Source organism: Amblyraja radiata, chromosome 13 (assembly GCF_010909765.2).
Source record: "Amblyraja radiata isolate CabotCenter1 chromosome 13, sAmbRad1.1.pri, whole genome shotgun sequence".
NCBI lineage: Eukaryota > Metazoa > Chordata > Chondrichthyes > Rajiformes > Rajidae > Amblyraja > Amblyraja radiata.
The window spans coordinates 37,721,193-37,736,721 of NC_045968.1; the positions used below are offsets into that span (position 1 = coordinate 37,721,193).

Below are 15,529 nucleotides of genomic sequence, written 5' to 3' on the forward strand. Positions count from 1 at the left end.
TAACCACTTTCTGTTATTTGCACTTTACCAGTTTATTTATTCATGTGTGTATATATTTATATCATGGTATATGGACACATTTATCTGTTTTGTAGTAAATGCCTACTATTTTCTGTGTGCTTAAGCAAAGCAAGAATGTCATTGTCCTATACAGGGACACATGACAATAAACTCACTTGAACTTGAACTTGAACTGTACAGAGAGCACCTGTAGCCCGGATCAAACCCGAGCCTTTGGCTCTGTAAGGCAGCAACTCTACTGCTGATACACTGTGCTGCCCTTGTCAACACAGAATGTGATATAAGTGCCACATGTTGTGTCTGTGGCAGCATACAAAGGGCGACGCGATGGCTGCTTCCACGGCTCCAATCATCCTGGTTCAATCATGGTCTCTGGTGCTGTCTGTATGGAGTTTGCACGTTCTCCCTGTGACCGTGTGGGTTTTCTCCCACGTTCCAATGACATGCAGGTTGGCAGGTTATTTAATCAGCGTAGTTGCTTCTAGTTGTTGATAATTGACCCCTGAAAAATTGCCCCTGATGTGTAGGGAGTGGATGAGAAAGTGGGATAACATAGAACGAGTGTGAATGGGTGACTGATGGTTGGTGTGAACTCGGTGGGCTGATGGGCCTGTGTCCATGCTAGTAAAGGGATAGATTTTCTCAGCAGCTGTAACACTATATTCTGTACTTTGTTTATTTTCCATATCACACCACCCAATGTACTCACATATGGTAAGATTTGCAAAACAAAGTTTCACACTGTATTTCGGTGCATGTGACAGTAATAATAATAAACCAAATAAACCAATACATACATTGGTGTCAACATCTCACCATGACAGCTGAGGAATTCAAATCATTCTTTCATTTAATATATGGTGGTCCTTGCTGGTTCATAAGTTCATAAGTTATAGGAGCAGAATTAGGCCATTCAGCCCATCATGTCTACTCCATCATTCAATCATGGGTGATCTATCTTTCCCTCGCAACCCCATTCTCCTGCCTTCTCCTCATAACCCCTGACACCTGTACATGGCTGATCAAGAACTTGACAATCTCCACAGAATCATTAAAAATACCCACAGCCGTCTGTAGCAGTGAATTCCACAGATTCACCACCTTCTTGACTGAAAATATTCCTTCTCATCTCCTTCTAAAGCTGTGTCCTTTTATTCTGAGGCTATGGCCTCTGGTCCTAGACTCTTCCACTGGTGGAAACATCTTCTCTGCATCCACTCTATCCTACACATTAGGGACAATTTACAGAGGCCAATTAACCTACAAACTTGCACGTCTTTGGAGTGAGGGAGGAAACCAGAGCACCTGGAGAAACCCAACACATTCACAGGGAGAACGTGCAAACTCTGTACAGACAGCACCCGTGGACAGTATCGAACCCGGGTTCCTGGCGCTGTAAGGCAGCAAGTCTATCGCCGCCACAGTTGGGCAGACTTGGATTTGTTTCTGTGGAACGCAAGATGTTGAGGGGAGACCTGATAGAGATATGTAAAATTATGAAAGGCATAGATACTCTAGTTAGACAGTATCGGGGTGGAAATGTCAAAGTCAAGAGGCCATAGCTCTAATGTGAGAGGGGAAAAGTTTGGATACGCGCAGGTCATAGTGTAGTCACAGGGAGAACATGCAAACTCCCCGCAGACAGCACCCGTAGTCAGGATCAAACCTGGGTCTCGGGCACTGTAAGGCTGCAAATCCCTCCTCTGTGCACTGTGCCATCCTGGTGTTGAGAACTGTGGAACTGGTTAAACAACCACAGTGGAGGAAGGGAGCGGAGGGGTGAGGGGGCAGGGGAAAGGGAGTGTTAGTAGAAGTTAACTGTGCCGCCCTTAAATTTGTGAAACCAAAAAAAAGTGCACTGCTGCAAATCCTCATGCCTGTCACTCACTGTCCGAACTTGGAAATCTTTCCTCAGTCCTACACTGTTGTGTCAAAGATCTGGACCTCCCATCCTCACTGAGGCAGAAGTTTCACCACTGGGTTTGTTCCAATTAGGGTCATAGAGTCATACAGAGTGGAAACAGGCCCTTTAGCTCATCTTGCCCGTACCTACCAATACGTCCCATCTACACTAGCCCCAGCTTCCTGTGTTTGGCCCATATCCTTCTAAACCTGTCCTATCCATGCACCTGTCGAATTGCTTCTTAAACATTGCGATAGTCCCTGTCTCAACTACCTCCTCCTCCTCCAGACACCCACCACCATTTGTGTGGAAAAAGTTACCCCTCAGATTCCTATAAATCTTTCCCCCTTCACCTGAAACCCATGTCTTCTAGTTCTCGATTCCCCTACTCTGGGCAAGGGACTGTGCAACTACCCAACCTAGTCCTCGCATGAATTTGTAAACCTCTATAGTCTATGAGATCACCCCTCATCCTCCTGCACACCAGAGAATAGAATCCCGGCCTGCTCAATCTCTCCCTGTAGCTCAGACCCTCGAGTCCTGGCAACATCCTCGTAAATCTTCACTGCACCCTTTACAAACGAGGTAGGGAAGCCACCATTATCTGCTCAAGATAAGTAGTGGGTGGGCAATTAGCCTGGTCCCACATCCTGCCAACAAAACAACATTTTAAAGGAAATTTAAAATGCTTCGTTATTTGCCTCTTTGATGTGAAAGTGCCGCAGGGAGTAGTGATCATCAAGTACTCTCTGAACGGTTTTGCCATCTCCCCTCTTCAATAATTGAACAGAGATTAACTATTAAAAATTAATGTAAGTCCCTTTAAATAGAAAGCAGTGAAGAATAAAATAATGGCACACATTTTCACCCTGCGTCTCATGACTAAATGTAATTGTTAATAGGAATCTCTCATTGGGCCGGGCGTGACAGAAGCTCGTGATGAACCGTGGGCTGTTGCCATACCCCTGCGGGCAGCAGGTCTGGCTCACCCGCCGCCGAACCGGGGAGCCTGGAGAGGGAACCTCGTCTCCTGCTCGCCCCATGAAGACTGGGAACCAGAGGGGTGGGTGGAGGAGGCAATGGCAGCGGACGCTGGACAAAGTGTTATTCAGAAGAACCAGGGGGTGATTTACCTTCCGTGCCCACAAGGTTAGCTGCGGCAGGCACCCCCAGGACATGATGGCTGAAGGTAGCCGGGCGAGAAGAAGGACAACAGTTCGCACGGAGGTGACGGCTGCAATGGGCCATTATGGCCAGATGCAGCTGGGATTGTAAAATGGCCCCAAAACCTGGCGACTCTTGCATATGGACTCAGTGGGCTGTTTCATTGCATTCTGTATTTTAATTGGGGTTATATTTATGTGTGGCAATAGTCTAACTGATCTGTGAGCAAAAAAAAAGAACTTTACCGCACCTTGGTACACATGACAATAAAGGAACCGTTGAATCATTGTGGTAGAGTCTGTGTGTGCGGAGTTTGCATGTTCTCTCTGTGACCGCGTGAGTTTCCTCCGGAAACAGGCCCTTTGGCCCACTGGCTCAACGGTGACCATCGATCACCCGTTCACACTAGTTTTATGTTACCCCACTTTCACATCCACTCTGTACGCTCTCAGGGCAATTTACAGAGGGCCGATTAACCTACAATCCTGCACGTCTTTGGGAAGTGGGAGGAAACCGGAACACCCGGAGGAATCCCAAATTGTCGCAGGAGAACGTATAAACTCCATACAGACAGCGTCCGTGGTCAGGATCGAACCCGGGTCTCTGGCGCTGTGAGGCCGGGGCTCTACCAGCTGCGCCACTGTGCTTCACTGATGAAGTTATCAGGTTATGGTCCTTTAGATCTGCTCACTTTGACCACCAGCAAGTAGATTGTTATCTACATACTAAACAATGGAAACTTAGCTTTTAATAACCAATCTATCAGCCAATTGAATTAGTACAACTTGATAAACCACCTATTTGTTGTGGCTTAAGGTGCTGCTAACAATCTAACTGACACAATGTTGCACTTGTATTAAAAAATGTTTCCGGTTAAAGACTGAGACTTGAATGGAGTTGAGTTGAGTTTCGAGATGAAGCATGGAAACAAGCCCTTTGGCTCCTCGTGGTCCGCCGAGCATTGATGTCCCGTTCACACGAGTTCAATGTTATCCCATCCTCCACAAACCAGGGACAATTTTACAGAGGCCTACAGTCTGAAGAAGGGTCCCGACCCGAAACATCACCTATCCATGTTCACTGGGAATGTTGCCTAACTCACCAAGTTACTACAGCACTTAGTGTCTTTAAAAAATAATAAATCAGCATTTGCAGTTCCTTGTTTCTAAAGATGATGATACAAGTTCACCGAGAATAATGCATTTGTGAATCCCCGTTGGGGCGGCATTGAAAGAACAGCGGGACCGTGGCACAGCAATGCGTTTTGGGCACCCACCACTCTCTTGTCATTTAATTTAGTTTAGAAATACAACATGGAACCAGGCCCCTCAGCCCACTGAGTCCACGGTGACCATCGATCAACCGTTCACACTAGTTCCGATATCCTACTTTCACTTCCACTCCCTACACAATAGGGGCAATTTACAGAGGTCAATTAACCTACAAACCGGCACGTCTTTGGGATGTGGGAGGAAACCGGAGTACCCTGAGAAAACCCTTGTGGCCACAGGGTGATAGAGTAAACTAAATACAGGTGGCACCAGAGGTCAGGATCGAACCCGGGTCTCTGGCGCTGTGAGGCAGTGGCTCCACCAGCTGTGTCACAGTGTAGCTCAGATTAGATCAACCAAAATGAAAGGGAACATTTGACAGTTACCAGGCCTTGCACGTTTATTGAATGATCCACATTTTACAGTCCATCTCCATATAATCATGTATACCCTGGGTATTGAATTAACTGTCAGCAAGTCATGGTGCAGCTCCACAGGATTTTGGTTCAGCTGCATTTAGAATATTGTGTGTAGTTCTGGTTCCCCCATCACAGTAAGGATGTGGAGGCTGAGGAGATGGGGCAGAGGTCTACCTGAATGCTGCCTGGATTAGAAGGTTTCCGTTTCAGTTGGATAGATTGGGATTGTTTTCTCTAGAACATCAGGAGTTGGGATACTTGATAGAAATATGTAAAATTATGAAAGGCATAGACAGGGTAGACAGTCAGAACCTTTATCCCAGGGTTTAAAGGTGATGTGCGGGGCACGTTTCTTAGACAGAGCGTGGTGGGGGACTGGAACGCATTGCCTATGATGGTGGTGGAGGTAGATACGATAGTGACGTTTTATATAGGTGGAGGCAGGTGGAAGTGCAGAGAATAGAGGGATATGGATCATGTACAGGCAGATGAGATCAGTTTAACTAGGCATCATGTTCCACGCAAACATTGTGGGCAACAGGGCCCGTTCCTGTGCTGTACTGTTCAATGTTTAACTCGATTGCATTTATACTTTTTGACTTTGGCTCCATGGAGACCAATTGGACTTGGCATCATGGTCGGCACAGACATGTGGGCTGAAGGGCCTGTTCCTGTGCTGCGCAGTTTTATGTTCAATGAGACACCGAGGCACAGCTTGAATTGACTCTAGGACTCTGCTTCCTATTAAGGATCTGTGTATAATTACGCCAAATGAGTGATGATTAATATAAATAACTGTGGCCTTCATTTCATGGTGTCCTATTGCTCCATACTCAGACACTTCCCTTCAGTTTAAACACACTTATACCTATCTCACTTCTGGTTTTAGTTCATGCATTTTGAAACCTTCCGATTGTTTCTAAATTTCACAGAGGGATTCTTGGTATTCAACTTCTAAGTTAGTGTATTATTACTCATTTCACATTCCTACCTGCCTGGTAAGTTCTCCATCTTTAGACTTTAGAGACGCATCATGGGAAACAGGCCCTTCGGCCTACTGAGTCCGTGCCGACTACCGATCACCCTGTGCACTAGCACTATCCTACGTACTAGGGACATTTTTACAATTTATACTTAAGCCAATGAATCTACAAACCTGTGCATCTTCGGAGTGTGGGAGGTAACCGGTGCACCTGGACAAAATCCATGCGGTCACTGGGAGAACATGCAAACTCCGTACAGACAGCACATTTAGTCAGGATCGAATCTGGGTCTCCAGCACTGTGAGGCAGCAACTCTACCGCTGCACCACTGGGCTGCTCTTACTGCCGCCCAATGGCTCAAAGTTTAGCTCTTTGTGCCAGGAGATTCTGGGGTTAAGTCGAACACTACACAAAAGGAACACTGTACACATAGGGTTCTTGTCCATGCCGACCAAGTTGCCATTCTGGGCTAGTTCAATTTGCCTGTATGGAACGAGCTGCTGGAGGAGGTAGTTGTGGCAGGTACTATCGCGACATTTAACAAAAATTGAGACATGTACATGGATAGGACAGGTTTAGAAGGATATGGGCAAATGCAGGGAAATGGGACTAGCCCGGAATAGGACTAGTGCAGATGGGATACGTTCGTCAGTGTGGGCAAGTTGGGCTGAATGACCTGTTTCCACGCTGCAAGACTCTATGCCTCCATGACTGTAAAACTTTTGGCTGACACCTCACTCTGTGGTATTGCCTCAGGGCTGGTCCGTTGAAGGTGCAGTCTTGTGCAACTACTTACCTGCCTGTTTGGTCAAGTATTTGCAATAGAATTCATGACATGATTGCGAAAAGAGCAGAGGAACTTTCAAATCTGTTTCTGTAGTTGCTACAGCCTGTTCCTCTTACAGATGCGGAAGAGAGCATGGGCTCGGTAACTAAACACTGAACCCAAGAGCTGCCCTCTCGTCATAGTGTCAGGGTGCGAGACAGCAATGAAACAGGCCCAAAATGCTCTAGAAACCCAGCGGGTCAGGCAGCATCTCTGGAGAAAATGGATAGGTGATGCTTTGGGTCAGGACCCATCTTCAGTTCCGACCCAAAACGTTGCCTATCCATTTACTCAAGAGATGCTGCCTGACCCGCTGACTTATTCCAGCATTTTGTGTCTATCTTTGGTATAAACCAACATCTACAGTTCCTTGTTATTACAGAAACAGGCCCTTTGACATAGCTTGATACAAAGGTCGCCACAGTATTGCAGCGGTAGAGTTGCTACCTTACAGCGCCAGAGACCCGGATTTGATCCAGACCACGTGTGCTGGCTTTATGGAGTTTGCCAATTCTCCCTAGGTGCTCCGGTTTCCTTCCACATTCCAAAGACGTTCAGGTTTGCAGGTTAATGGACTTTTGTAAATTGTCCCTAGTGTATAGGATAGAACTGGTGCACGGTTGATTTATTGTCGGCGTGGACTCCGTGGGCCGAAGGGCCTGTTTCCACGTGGCATCACTAAACTAAACTAAACTATACTTGTCCATGCCGACCAAGTTGCCATTCTGGGCTAGTTCAATTTGCCTGCATTTGGCCCATATCCCTTTAAATCTTCCTATCCATTTATCAAACAAGAGGACATGACTTCAGAATTAAGGAACAGAAGTTTAGGGGTAACATGAGGGGGAACTTCTTTACTCAGAGAGTGGTAGCGGTGTGGAATGAGCCTCCAGTGGAAGTGGTGGCGGCAGGTTCGTTGGTATCATTTAAAAATAAATTGGATAGGCATATGGATGAGAAGGGAATGGAGGGTTATGGTATGAGTGCAGGCAGGTGGGACTAAGGGAAAAAAGTTGTTCGGCACGGACTTGTAGGGCCGAGATGGCCTGTTTCCGTGCTGTAATTGTTATATGGTTATATATGGTTATCTGTCTAAATGTTTTCTGAATGTTGCAATTGTATCCATTGCTGCAGCCTCTTCTGGCGAAATCGGACTTTACTCTCTGAGTAACAAATGTTGCTCTCTGAGGTCCTTCTTAAGGCTATGCCCTCTAATATTAGAATCCTAGTTTGAAATCCAGTTTACAAAGTAACCTTGGTCTACCATCACAATAGGTCCACGGCTGATGCCATCTCCCTGGCCCTACACTCGTCCCTGGAACACCTGGATAAGAGAGACACCTACGTCAATCTTCTAGGACCGCGGGCTATCTTTAATCAATTTTATCTTTCACTTAACATTATTCCCTTTAACTTTCATCTGTACACGGTGGACAGCTTGATTGTAACCATGTATAGTTCTGATGACTGGATAGCACGAAAAAAGCTTTTCACTGTACCTCGATACATGTAACATTAATAAACAAAACAAAACTAAACTGAATTTAGACTCCTACTGATTGCTGACAATCCCCATGCCACTGTGGGCAGGGGTGTTTGCCCTGAACGTTTGTCCAAAATGCACCCCAAATCTTCCGGTCATGTTCAAATTGTTGTCTTGGGAGCGTTTTGTTCACAATTATGCTGCCATGATCTGTACAATAGTTATATATCTCATCTGTGTTTTGTTGCCTTCCCAAGGCCATCTTAAAGGGTGCTGCTTTGTGTAGGAAGGAACTGCTAATGCTGGCATATACTGAACTCAACAGGACAGGCAACAACTCCAGAGAAATGGATTAGGTGACGTTTTGGGTTGAGACCCTTCTTCAGGTCTGAAGAAGTGTCTCGACCCAAAACTTTATCTATTCATTAGAACATAACAGAATTAATCTTTAATTCCTCATTTGTTCGAATCGGGCCATGTATTTTCTAGCAGACATGATGCCCCGCCCTTTCCCACTTGTACTTACATTTAGTTTAGTTTAGTTTATTGTCACATGTACCAAGGTACAGTGAAAAGCTTTTCTGTTGCATGCTAACTGCTATGCATGATTACAATCAAGCTGCCCATGATGTATATGATACGAAACCCTGCTGTTGGATTGTAATGAGTGATTGCAGATCTACTTCTGGGACCAGCACACAGGGATTTGCCTGGCTTGAATGCCATCTTTGAATATTTTTAAGAGGCTGTTCAGAGATACAACGTGGAAACAGGCTTTTTGGCCCATCGAGTCCGCATCGACCAACCATCATCCCGTACATTGGCACTATCCTACATACTAGGGGAAATTTACATTTTACAGAAGCAAATTAACCTACAAAGCTGTAAATCTTTGGAAAGTGGGGGTGAACCGGATCACCCGAAGAAAACCCACGTGGTCACAGGGAGAACGTACAAACTCCTACAGACAGCACCCGTAGACAAGATCCAACCCGGGTCTCTGTTGCTGCGAGACAACTCCACCACTGCGCCACTGTGCCTGGCAACATCCTCGTAAATCTTCTCTGCATTCTTTCCAGCTTAATAACATCTTTCCCATCGCAGTTGCTAGTCCTAAGTGTACAATTCTCAACAAGTATTGCCTCATTCAATACTGCACTATATCACATGTACCGAGACCAATTGTATCATTGACATGGTGTCTGGGCAAAGAAACACGTTTAGTTTAGTTTCGTTTCACGTGTATCGAGGTACAGCGAGAACCTTTTGTTGTGTGCTATCCAGTCAGCGGAAAGACTATACATGATTACAATAGGGCTCTTAAAGATAGCGGAGTCAGGGAATATGGCAAGAAGGCAGGAACGGGGTACTGATTGTGGATGATCAGCCATGATCACATTGAATGGCAGTGCTGGCTCGAAGGGCCGAATGGCCTACTCCTGCATCTATTGTCTATTGTCTATTGTGCCATTCATAGTGTACAGATACAGGTTAAGGGGCTGTCGGAGTAGAGAATTAAAAGAGTGGAGTAATTGTAATGCATGCTTATAGATCCACTTCAGTGACTAACACACACAGAGTCGCCTGGCAGAGGTGCCATCTTGGGTCATCGTGTTCTTGCACTTCTTGGAAGATTTAATGAATAACAAGAGGTGGTCTGGAAACTAAGTTGTACCTACCACAGCAAGTCACTGAGCCTGGAGAGTGAACAGCATGAAATCAGTGACTGGCCCATTAACGGTGCCTCACTCGGGAACCGTGAAGGACTGCGGCAGTAAGTTGTCTGCCCTGCCAATTACTACTGAAATCTTTTTCTTCCCAGGCACGCAGCTGCTTTCTTTGACACGTGCTGATGAGAAACAATGCAACCTGCTTCAAATGAACGATTCAAACTACCCATAACCAACATCATTTAATCAATTTGATCAAAAATTCCTGCCACATTTTCCAAGAAGACAGTTGGTACCTGGTGCGCTTTAGTTTGGTTTAGTTTAGAGATATAGCGTGGGAACAGGCACTTCAGCTCACCGAGTCCATACCGACCAGCGATCAACCATCCTACACACTAGGGACAATTTACAATTTTACCGAAGCCAACTAACCTACAAACCTGTACGATTAGTTTAGTTTAGTTTAGTTTAGTTTGTTACTACATGCACCAAGGTACAGTGAAAAGTTTGCTGCTATCCAGTCAGCGGAAAGACTGTACATGATTACAATCAAGCCAACCACAGCGTACTGATACAGGATAAAGTATATGACGTTTAGTGCAAGATAAAGTCCAGTAAAGTTCGATTAAGGATAGTCTGATGGTCTCCAATGAAGTAGATGGTAGATCAGGACCTCTCTCTAGTTGGTGATAGGATGATTCAGTTGGGATGAAACTGTCCTGAATCTGGAGGTGTGCATTTTAACACTTCTATACCTCTTGCCTGATGGGAGAGGGGAGAAGAGGGAGTGATCGCGATGAGACTGATCCTTGATTATGCTGGTGGCCTTCCCAAGGCAGCATGGTGTAGATGGAATCAATGGAAAGGAGGTTGACTGACTATCGATCAACCGTTCACATTAGTTTGATGTGGAAACAAGGAATTGCAGATACAGGTTTACACTAAAGGACACAAAGTGCTGGAGTAACTCAATGGGTCAGGCAGCATCCCTGGAGAACATGGATAGGTGCCGTTTTCGGGTCTGGACCCTTCTTCAGACTGGGTGCCAGCGGTGTGGGGGGGGGGAGGGGGGGAGCGTGAAAGGAAGCTGGAAGAGACGAGGAATGTCACATCCATCCATGTTCTCCAGGGATGCTGCCTGACCCGCTGTCACTGCAGTACTTTGCATCCTTTCACACTAGGTCTATGTTATCCCACTTTCTCTTCGACTCCCGACACATTAAGTACATTTGCAGTCCAATGTGGGAAGAAATCCACATGGTCACAGGGAGAACGTGTAAACTCCACACAGACAGCACCTGAGCTCAGGCTCAAAAACAGTTCTCTGGTGCTATGAGTCAGCAGCTCTACCAGCTGCGTCATTGTGCTGCCACAGTTATTTGCACCATCTCTACACCCCATCTTCTGTCTCTTTGACTGCTCATTTTTCCTCGCACGATCTTCCCTTCTGTTAATTAATGGACCCAGCTACTGGCACAGCAAAGCAGCAGTTAGTACTGCTGTCTCATAACTCCTATGCTCCAGGTTCGATCTTGACTACGGGCTGCTGTCTGTTTGGAGTTTGTATATCCTCCCTGTGACCGTGTGAGTTTTCCCCGGGTGCTCCGGTTTCCTCCCACATCCCAAAGACATGCGGGTTTGTAGGTTAATTGGCTTTGGTAAAAATTGTAAATTGTCCCGAGTGTGTAGGATAGTGCTAGTGTACAGGGTGATCGTTGGCTAGTACGGATTCGTTGGGCTGAAGGTCCTGTTTTGCACTGAATCTCTAAACCAAATTTAAACTAAACTGACCCTTTGGTGATGTCTATCTGTGTCTACAAACAGTTCCCCCTGGGTGCTCCGGTTTTCTCCCATCTCCCAAAGCTGCTCCACTCAGCTAATTAGCTGCTGTAAATGGTTCATTGGTCTAGATAATTGGCAAACAGAATTAAATGGAAGTCTGTGGGTTTAGAATGTAGAACAGTACAACACATAAACCACTGAATCATCAGATACACCCATAACCCCGACACCCTTACTAAACAATAATCTGTCAATCTCCATCTTAACAATATCCATTGACGGCTTCTACAGCCATCTGCGGCAATGAATCCACAGATTCACCACCCTATGACTAAAGAAATTTCTCCTCATCTCCTTTCTAAAGGCACATCCTTTAATCTGAGGCTATGGCCTCTGGTCCGAGACTCTCCCCATTAGATCCTCTCCACATCCATTCTATCCAGGAAGTGAGGTTGGTAGATCGAACTTGCTTTCTTCTCATTTCAGTGAGTGTGTAGCAATAAAACCATCACAAACAAAGGTGAGAGGGGCAAAGTTTAAAGGAGAAGTGCGGGGCAAATTTTTTACACAGTGGGGGCCTGGAAAGCACTGCCAGGGGTGGTGGTGGAGGCAAATATGATGGTGCTGTGTAAGAGGCTTTTAGGTAGGTACATGAAAATGCACGGAATAGACAAATATGGTTCATGTGCAGGCAGGTGAGACCAGGCATCATGTTCGGCACAGACACTGTGGGCTGAAGGGCCCATTCTTGTGCTGTACTGTTTTACGTTGCGGCTGGGTTGAATTTTTATTTTAACAAGGGGGGGGCCTTTATTTAAGTGGATTTTACCATTTGACCATGTCTCACCTGAAACAAGCCTCAGGAATCCAACATTAGTGAAAGGTTTGAGGCAGAGTTGAAGCAATCAATTATTTTAGCTTGTGTTACCCCCCTCCCCCTTCTTGTTACAAGATGGCTAGTTCCTCTTTCAACTTCACCGCACCATCTTTTAAGGGGAAATAACACAACAAGGGGACTTTCTCCTTTTTTAGTTTAAACTGAACTCTGGTGAGGTCCGGGGAACACCAATATCTCGCACATTGACTCCACAGTGGCCAAGAAAGATTGTGGAAGCTCTTTTGGTCTAAAATAAAAGTAACCAAAAATCAACAACGCCTTCTCCCAAACCCACCTTTGCTAACCAAAATTCTAATCTTTTGGTGGTCATTGGGAAATGAAGGTAAGATGGTGGAATGAACTTGCTTCTCATTCCGGAGAGTGGCAGCAATCACAAAGCATCAGGCCCAAAGGCACAAATGTTTGACTGACCGTTGCCATTATAAAGGCAGTCATTCAACTATTAAAGTTGACTTCAAAAGTGACACACGCCATTATCAGTGCGTTAGCAGTCAAGGCATCTCTCCCCCCCGATTGTATCATGCTGAACGATTAGTTCAGGCAAAAGTAACAAAGACGTGAAACAAAAGTAAAAACAAAGTTGGCTTCAGACATTGAGCACTAACCTTCTGCTTTCTCGTTTCTCAGCCGTCGCCAACCGCCTCCGTCAGATCAACCAGGGGCTCTGGAGGATTTCAACCCGGAGACTGTGCTATCTTCTCTGGTCTAATGGCTTCTGTGCAAGTGCAGGGATGTGAGTGATCTGATTGGGAGGGGAAGCAGAAGGTGTCTCGAGTCAAAGTCTTCCTCAAGTAGTTTTGGGTCGACAAATGCCAAATCAACCATTCAGAAGGACCCCCCACCCCCTCCCTTACTGGTTACCATGACAACCGACCAATTTTCAACATGTTATTTTATTTAACACCCTGGCTTTAGCTCCGTGGGGCGTTGTAAAAGTGTTCATTGGTGGCTATAATGCACGATGACTTCCGGAAAACTTATGAACCCAAGGGATTGACATGCGGACAATCTAAATTCCCCACTTTTCATTTCTTTAAACATTGACTTCAACATGCCACGCCAAGTCGACCAATCAGGAATCAAATTAAATGCGACATTCTTTCTAATCTGCTCGCTGCATCTGCGTTTGCAAGAGAAGAACAAAACTGATACTTCTTCCTGGAATATGGGTCGTGGTTTCTCACCACAGCCTCTAAAGCTGCTTCCTTCTTCATGACATGGTGTGTCACTGAGTGATAAGGCTCTGCAGAAAGAAAAAGCAGGCCACGGCCCTTATCACTTCACCCCATCACTTCAAGCACAAAGAGCAGCCAGTGTATGCAGGGCAATTAACGCAGATAAGAGTACTGATTTCTATCACACATTTTGCACATACACTCCCGTGCACGTACATGCTTGCACACACACATACACACACACTAACTTACACACACACATACATACACACACTAACTTACACGCACACACATACACACATACTAACTTACACGTACACATACACACACACTAACTTACACGCACATACACACTAACTTACACGCACACATACACACACACACACACACACTAACACACACACACATACTAACTTACACGCACACACACATACTAACTTACACGTACACATAAACACACACATATACACTAACTTACATGCACACATACCCACACACACACTAACTTACATGCACACACACACACACACACACACACACACACACACACACACACACACACACACACTAACTTACACGCACACACACATACACACACACTAACTTACACGCACACACACACACACACACACACACACACACTAACTTACACGCACACACACATACACATACACTAACTTACATGCACACACACACACACACACACACACACACACACACACACACTAACTTACACGCGCACACACACATACACACACACTAACTTACACGCACATACACGCACTCTTCCACGCACACACACATACACACATACTAACTTACACGTACACATACACACACACTAACTTACACATACACACTCACTAACTTACACACACATACACACTAACTTACACGCACACACACACACACACACTAACGTACACGCACACACACACACATACACACTAACTTACACGCACATACACACATACTAACTTACACACACACATACACACACACTCTTACAAACACATACACACTAACTTACACGCACACATACACACACAATCACATTAATTTACACGCACACAAACACACTAACTTACACACACACATACATAAATCCATACATACGCACACATACATACTCAGACATACAGTCAAGCACAAATGTGCACACTTATACATACAAGCACACTCACACTCACACACACACACATACAAACACATTCTTGTACATAAAAGCAGACTCTGTGGGATAGAACTGCAGATGCTAGTTTACACTGAAGATAGACACAAAATGCCAGAGCAACTCAGCAGGTCAGGCAGCATCTGTAAATGGATATTCTGTATAGAATACACATTCTGTAAATGGGCTGGATGGTTTGGAGTTTGTAAAATGTGTGCAGGATAGTTTTTTGCAGCAATACATAGAGGTACCTACTAGAGAAGGGGCGGTGCTGGATCTCCTGTTAGGAAATGAGACAGGTCAGGTGGCAGAGGTATGTGTTGGGGAACAGTTCGGGTCCAGTGATCACAATACCATTAGTTTCAATATAATTATGGAGAGGGTCAGAACTGGACCTAGGGTTGAGATTTTTGATTGGAGAAAGGCTAACTTTGAGGAGATGTGAAAGGATTTAAAAGGAGTGAATTGGGACATTTTGTTTTATGAGAAAGATGTGGAAGAGAAATGGAGGACATTTAAAGGTGAAATTTTAAGTACAGAATCTTTATGTCCCTGTTCAGTTGAAAGGAAATAGTAAAAATTGGAAAGAGCCATGGTTTTCAAGGGAATTTGGACACTTGGTTTGGAAAAAGAGAGAGATCTACAATAATTATAGGCAGCATGGAGTAAATAAGGTGCTTGAGGAGTATAAAGAATGTAAAAAGAATCTTAAGAAAGAAATTAGAAAAGCTAAAAGAAGATATGAGGTTGCTTTGGCAAGTAA

The 15,529-nt window shown here is 45.1% G+C and overlaps 1 protein-coding gene across 2 annotated transcripts in view; it reads right to left on the reverse strand.

The window, feature by feature from the left end:
- The window catches only part of mbnl1 (muscleblind like splicing regulator 1), a 218,529-nt gene extending 205,301 nt beyond the window's left edge, over positions 1-13,228 (reverse strand). The window contains exon 1 of one of the 2 annotated variants that reach the window (XM_033031821.1): positions 13,026-13,228. The gene's annotated coding sequence lies outside the window, so the exon portion shown is untranslated. The remainder of the gene's footprint in view (positions 1-13,025) is intronic. The other variant, XM_033031810.1, reaches the window with a different exon arrangement.
- Positions 13,229-15,529: the final 2,301 nt, after the last annotated feature.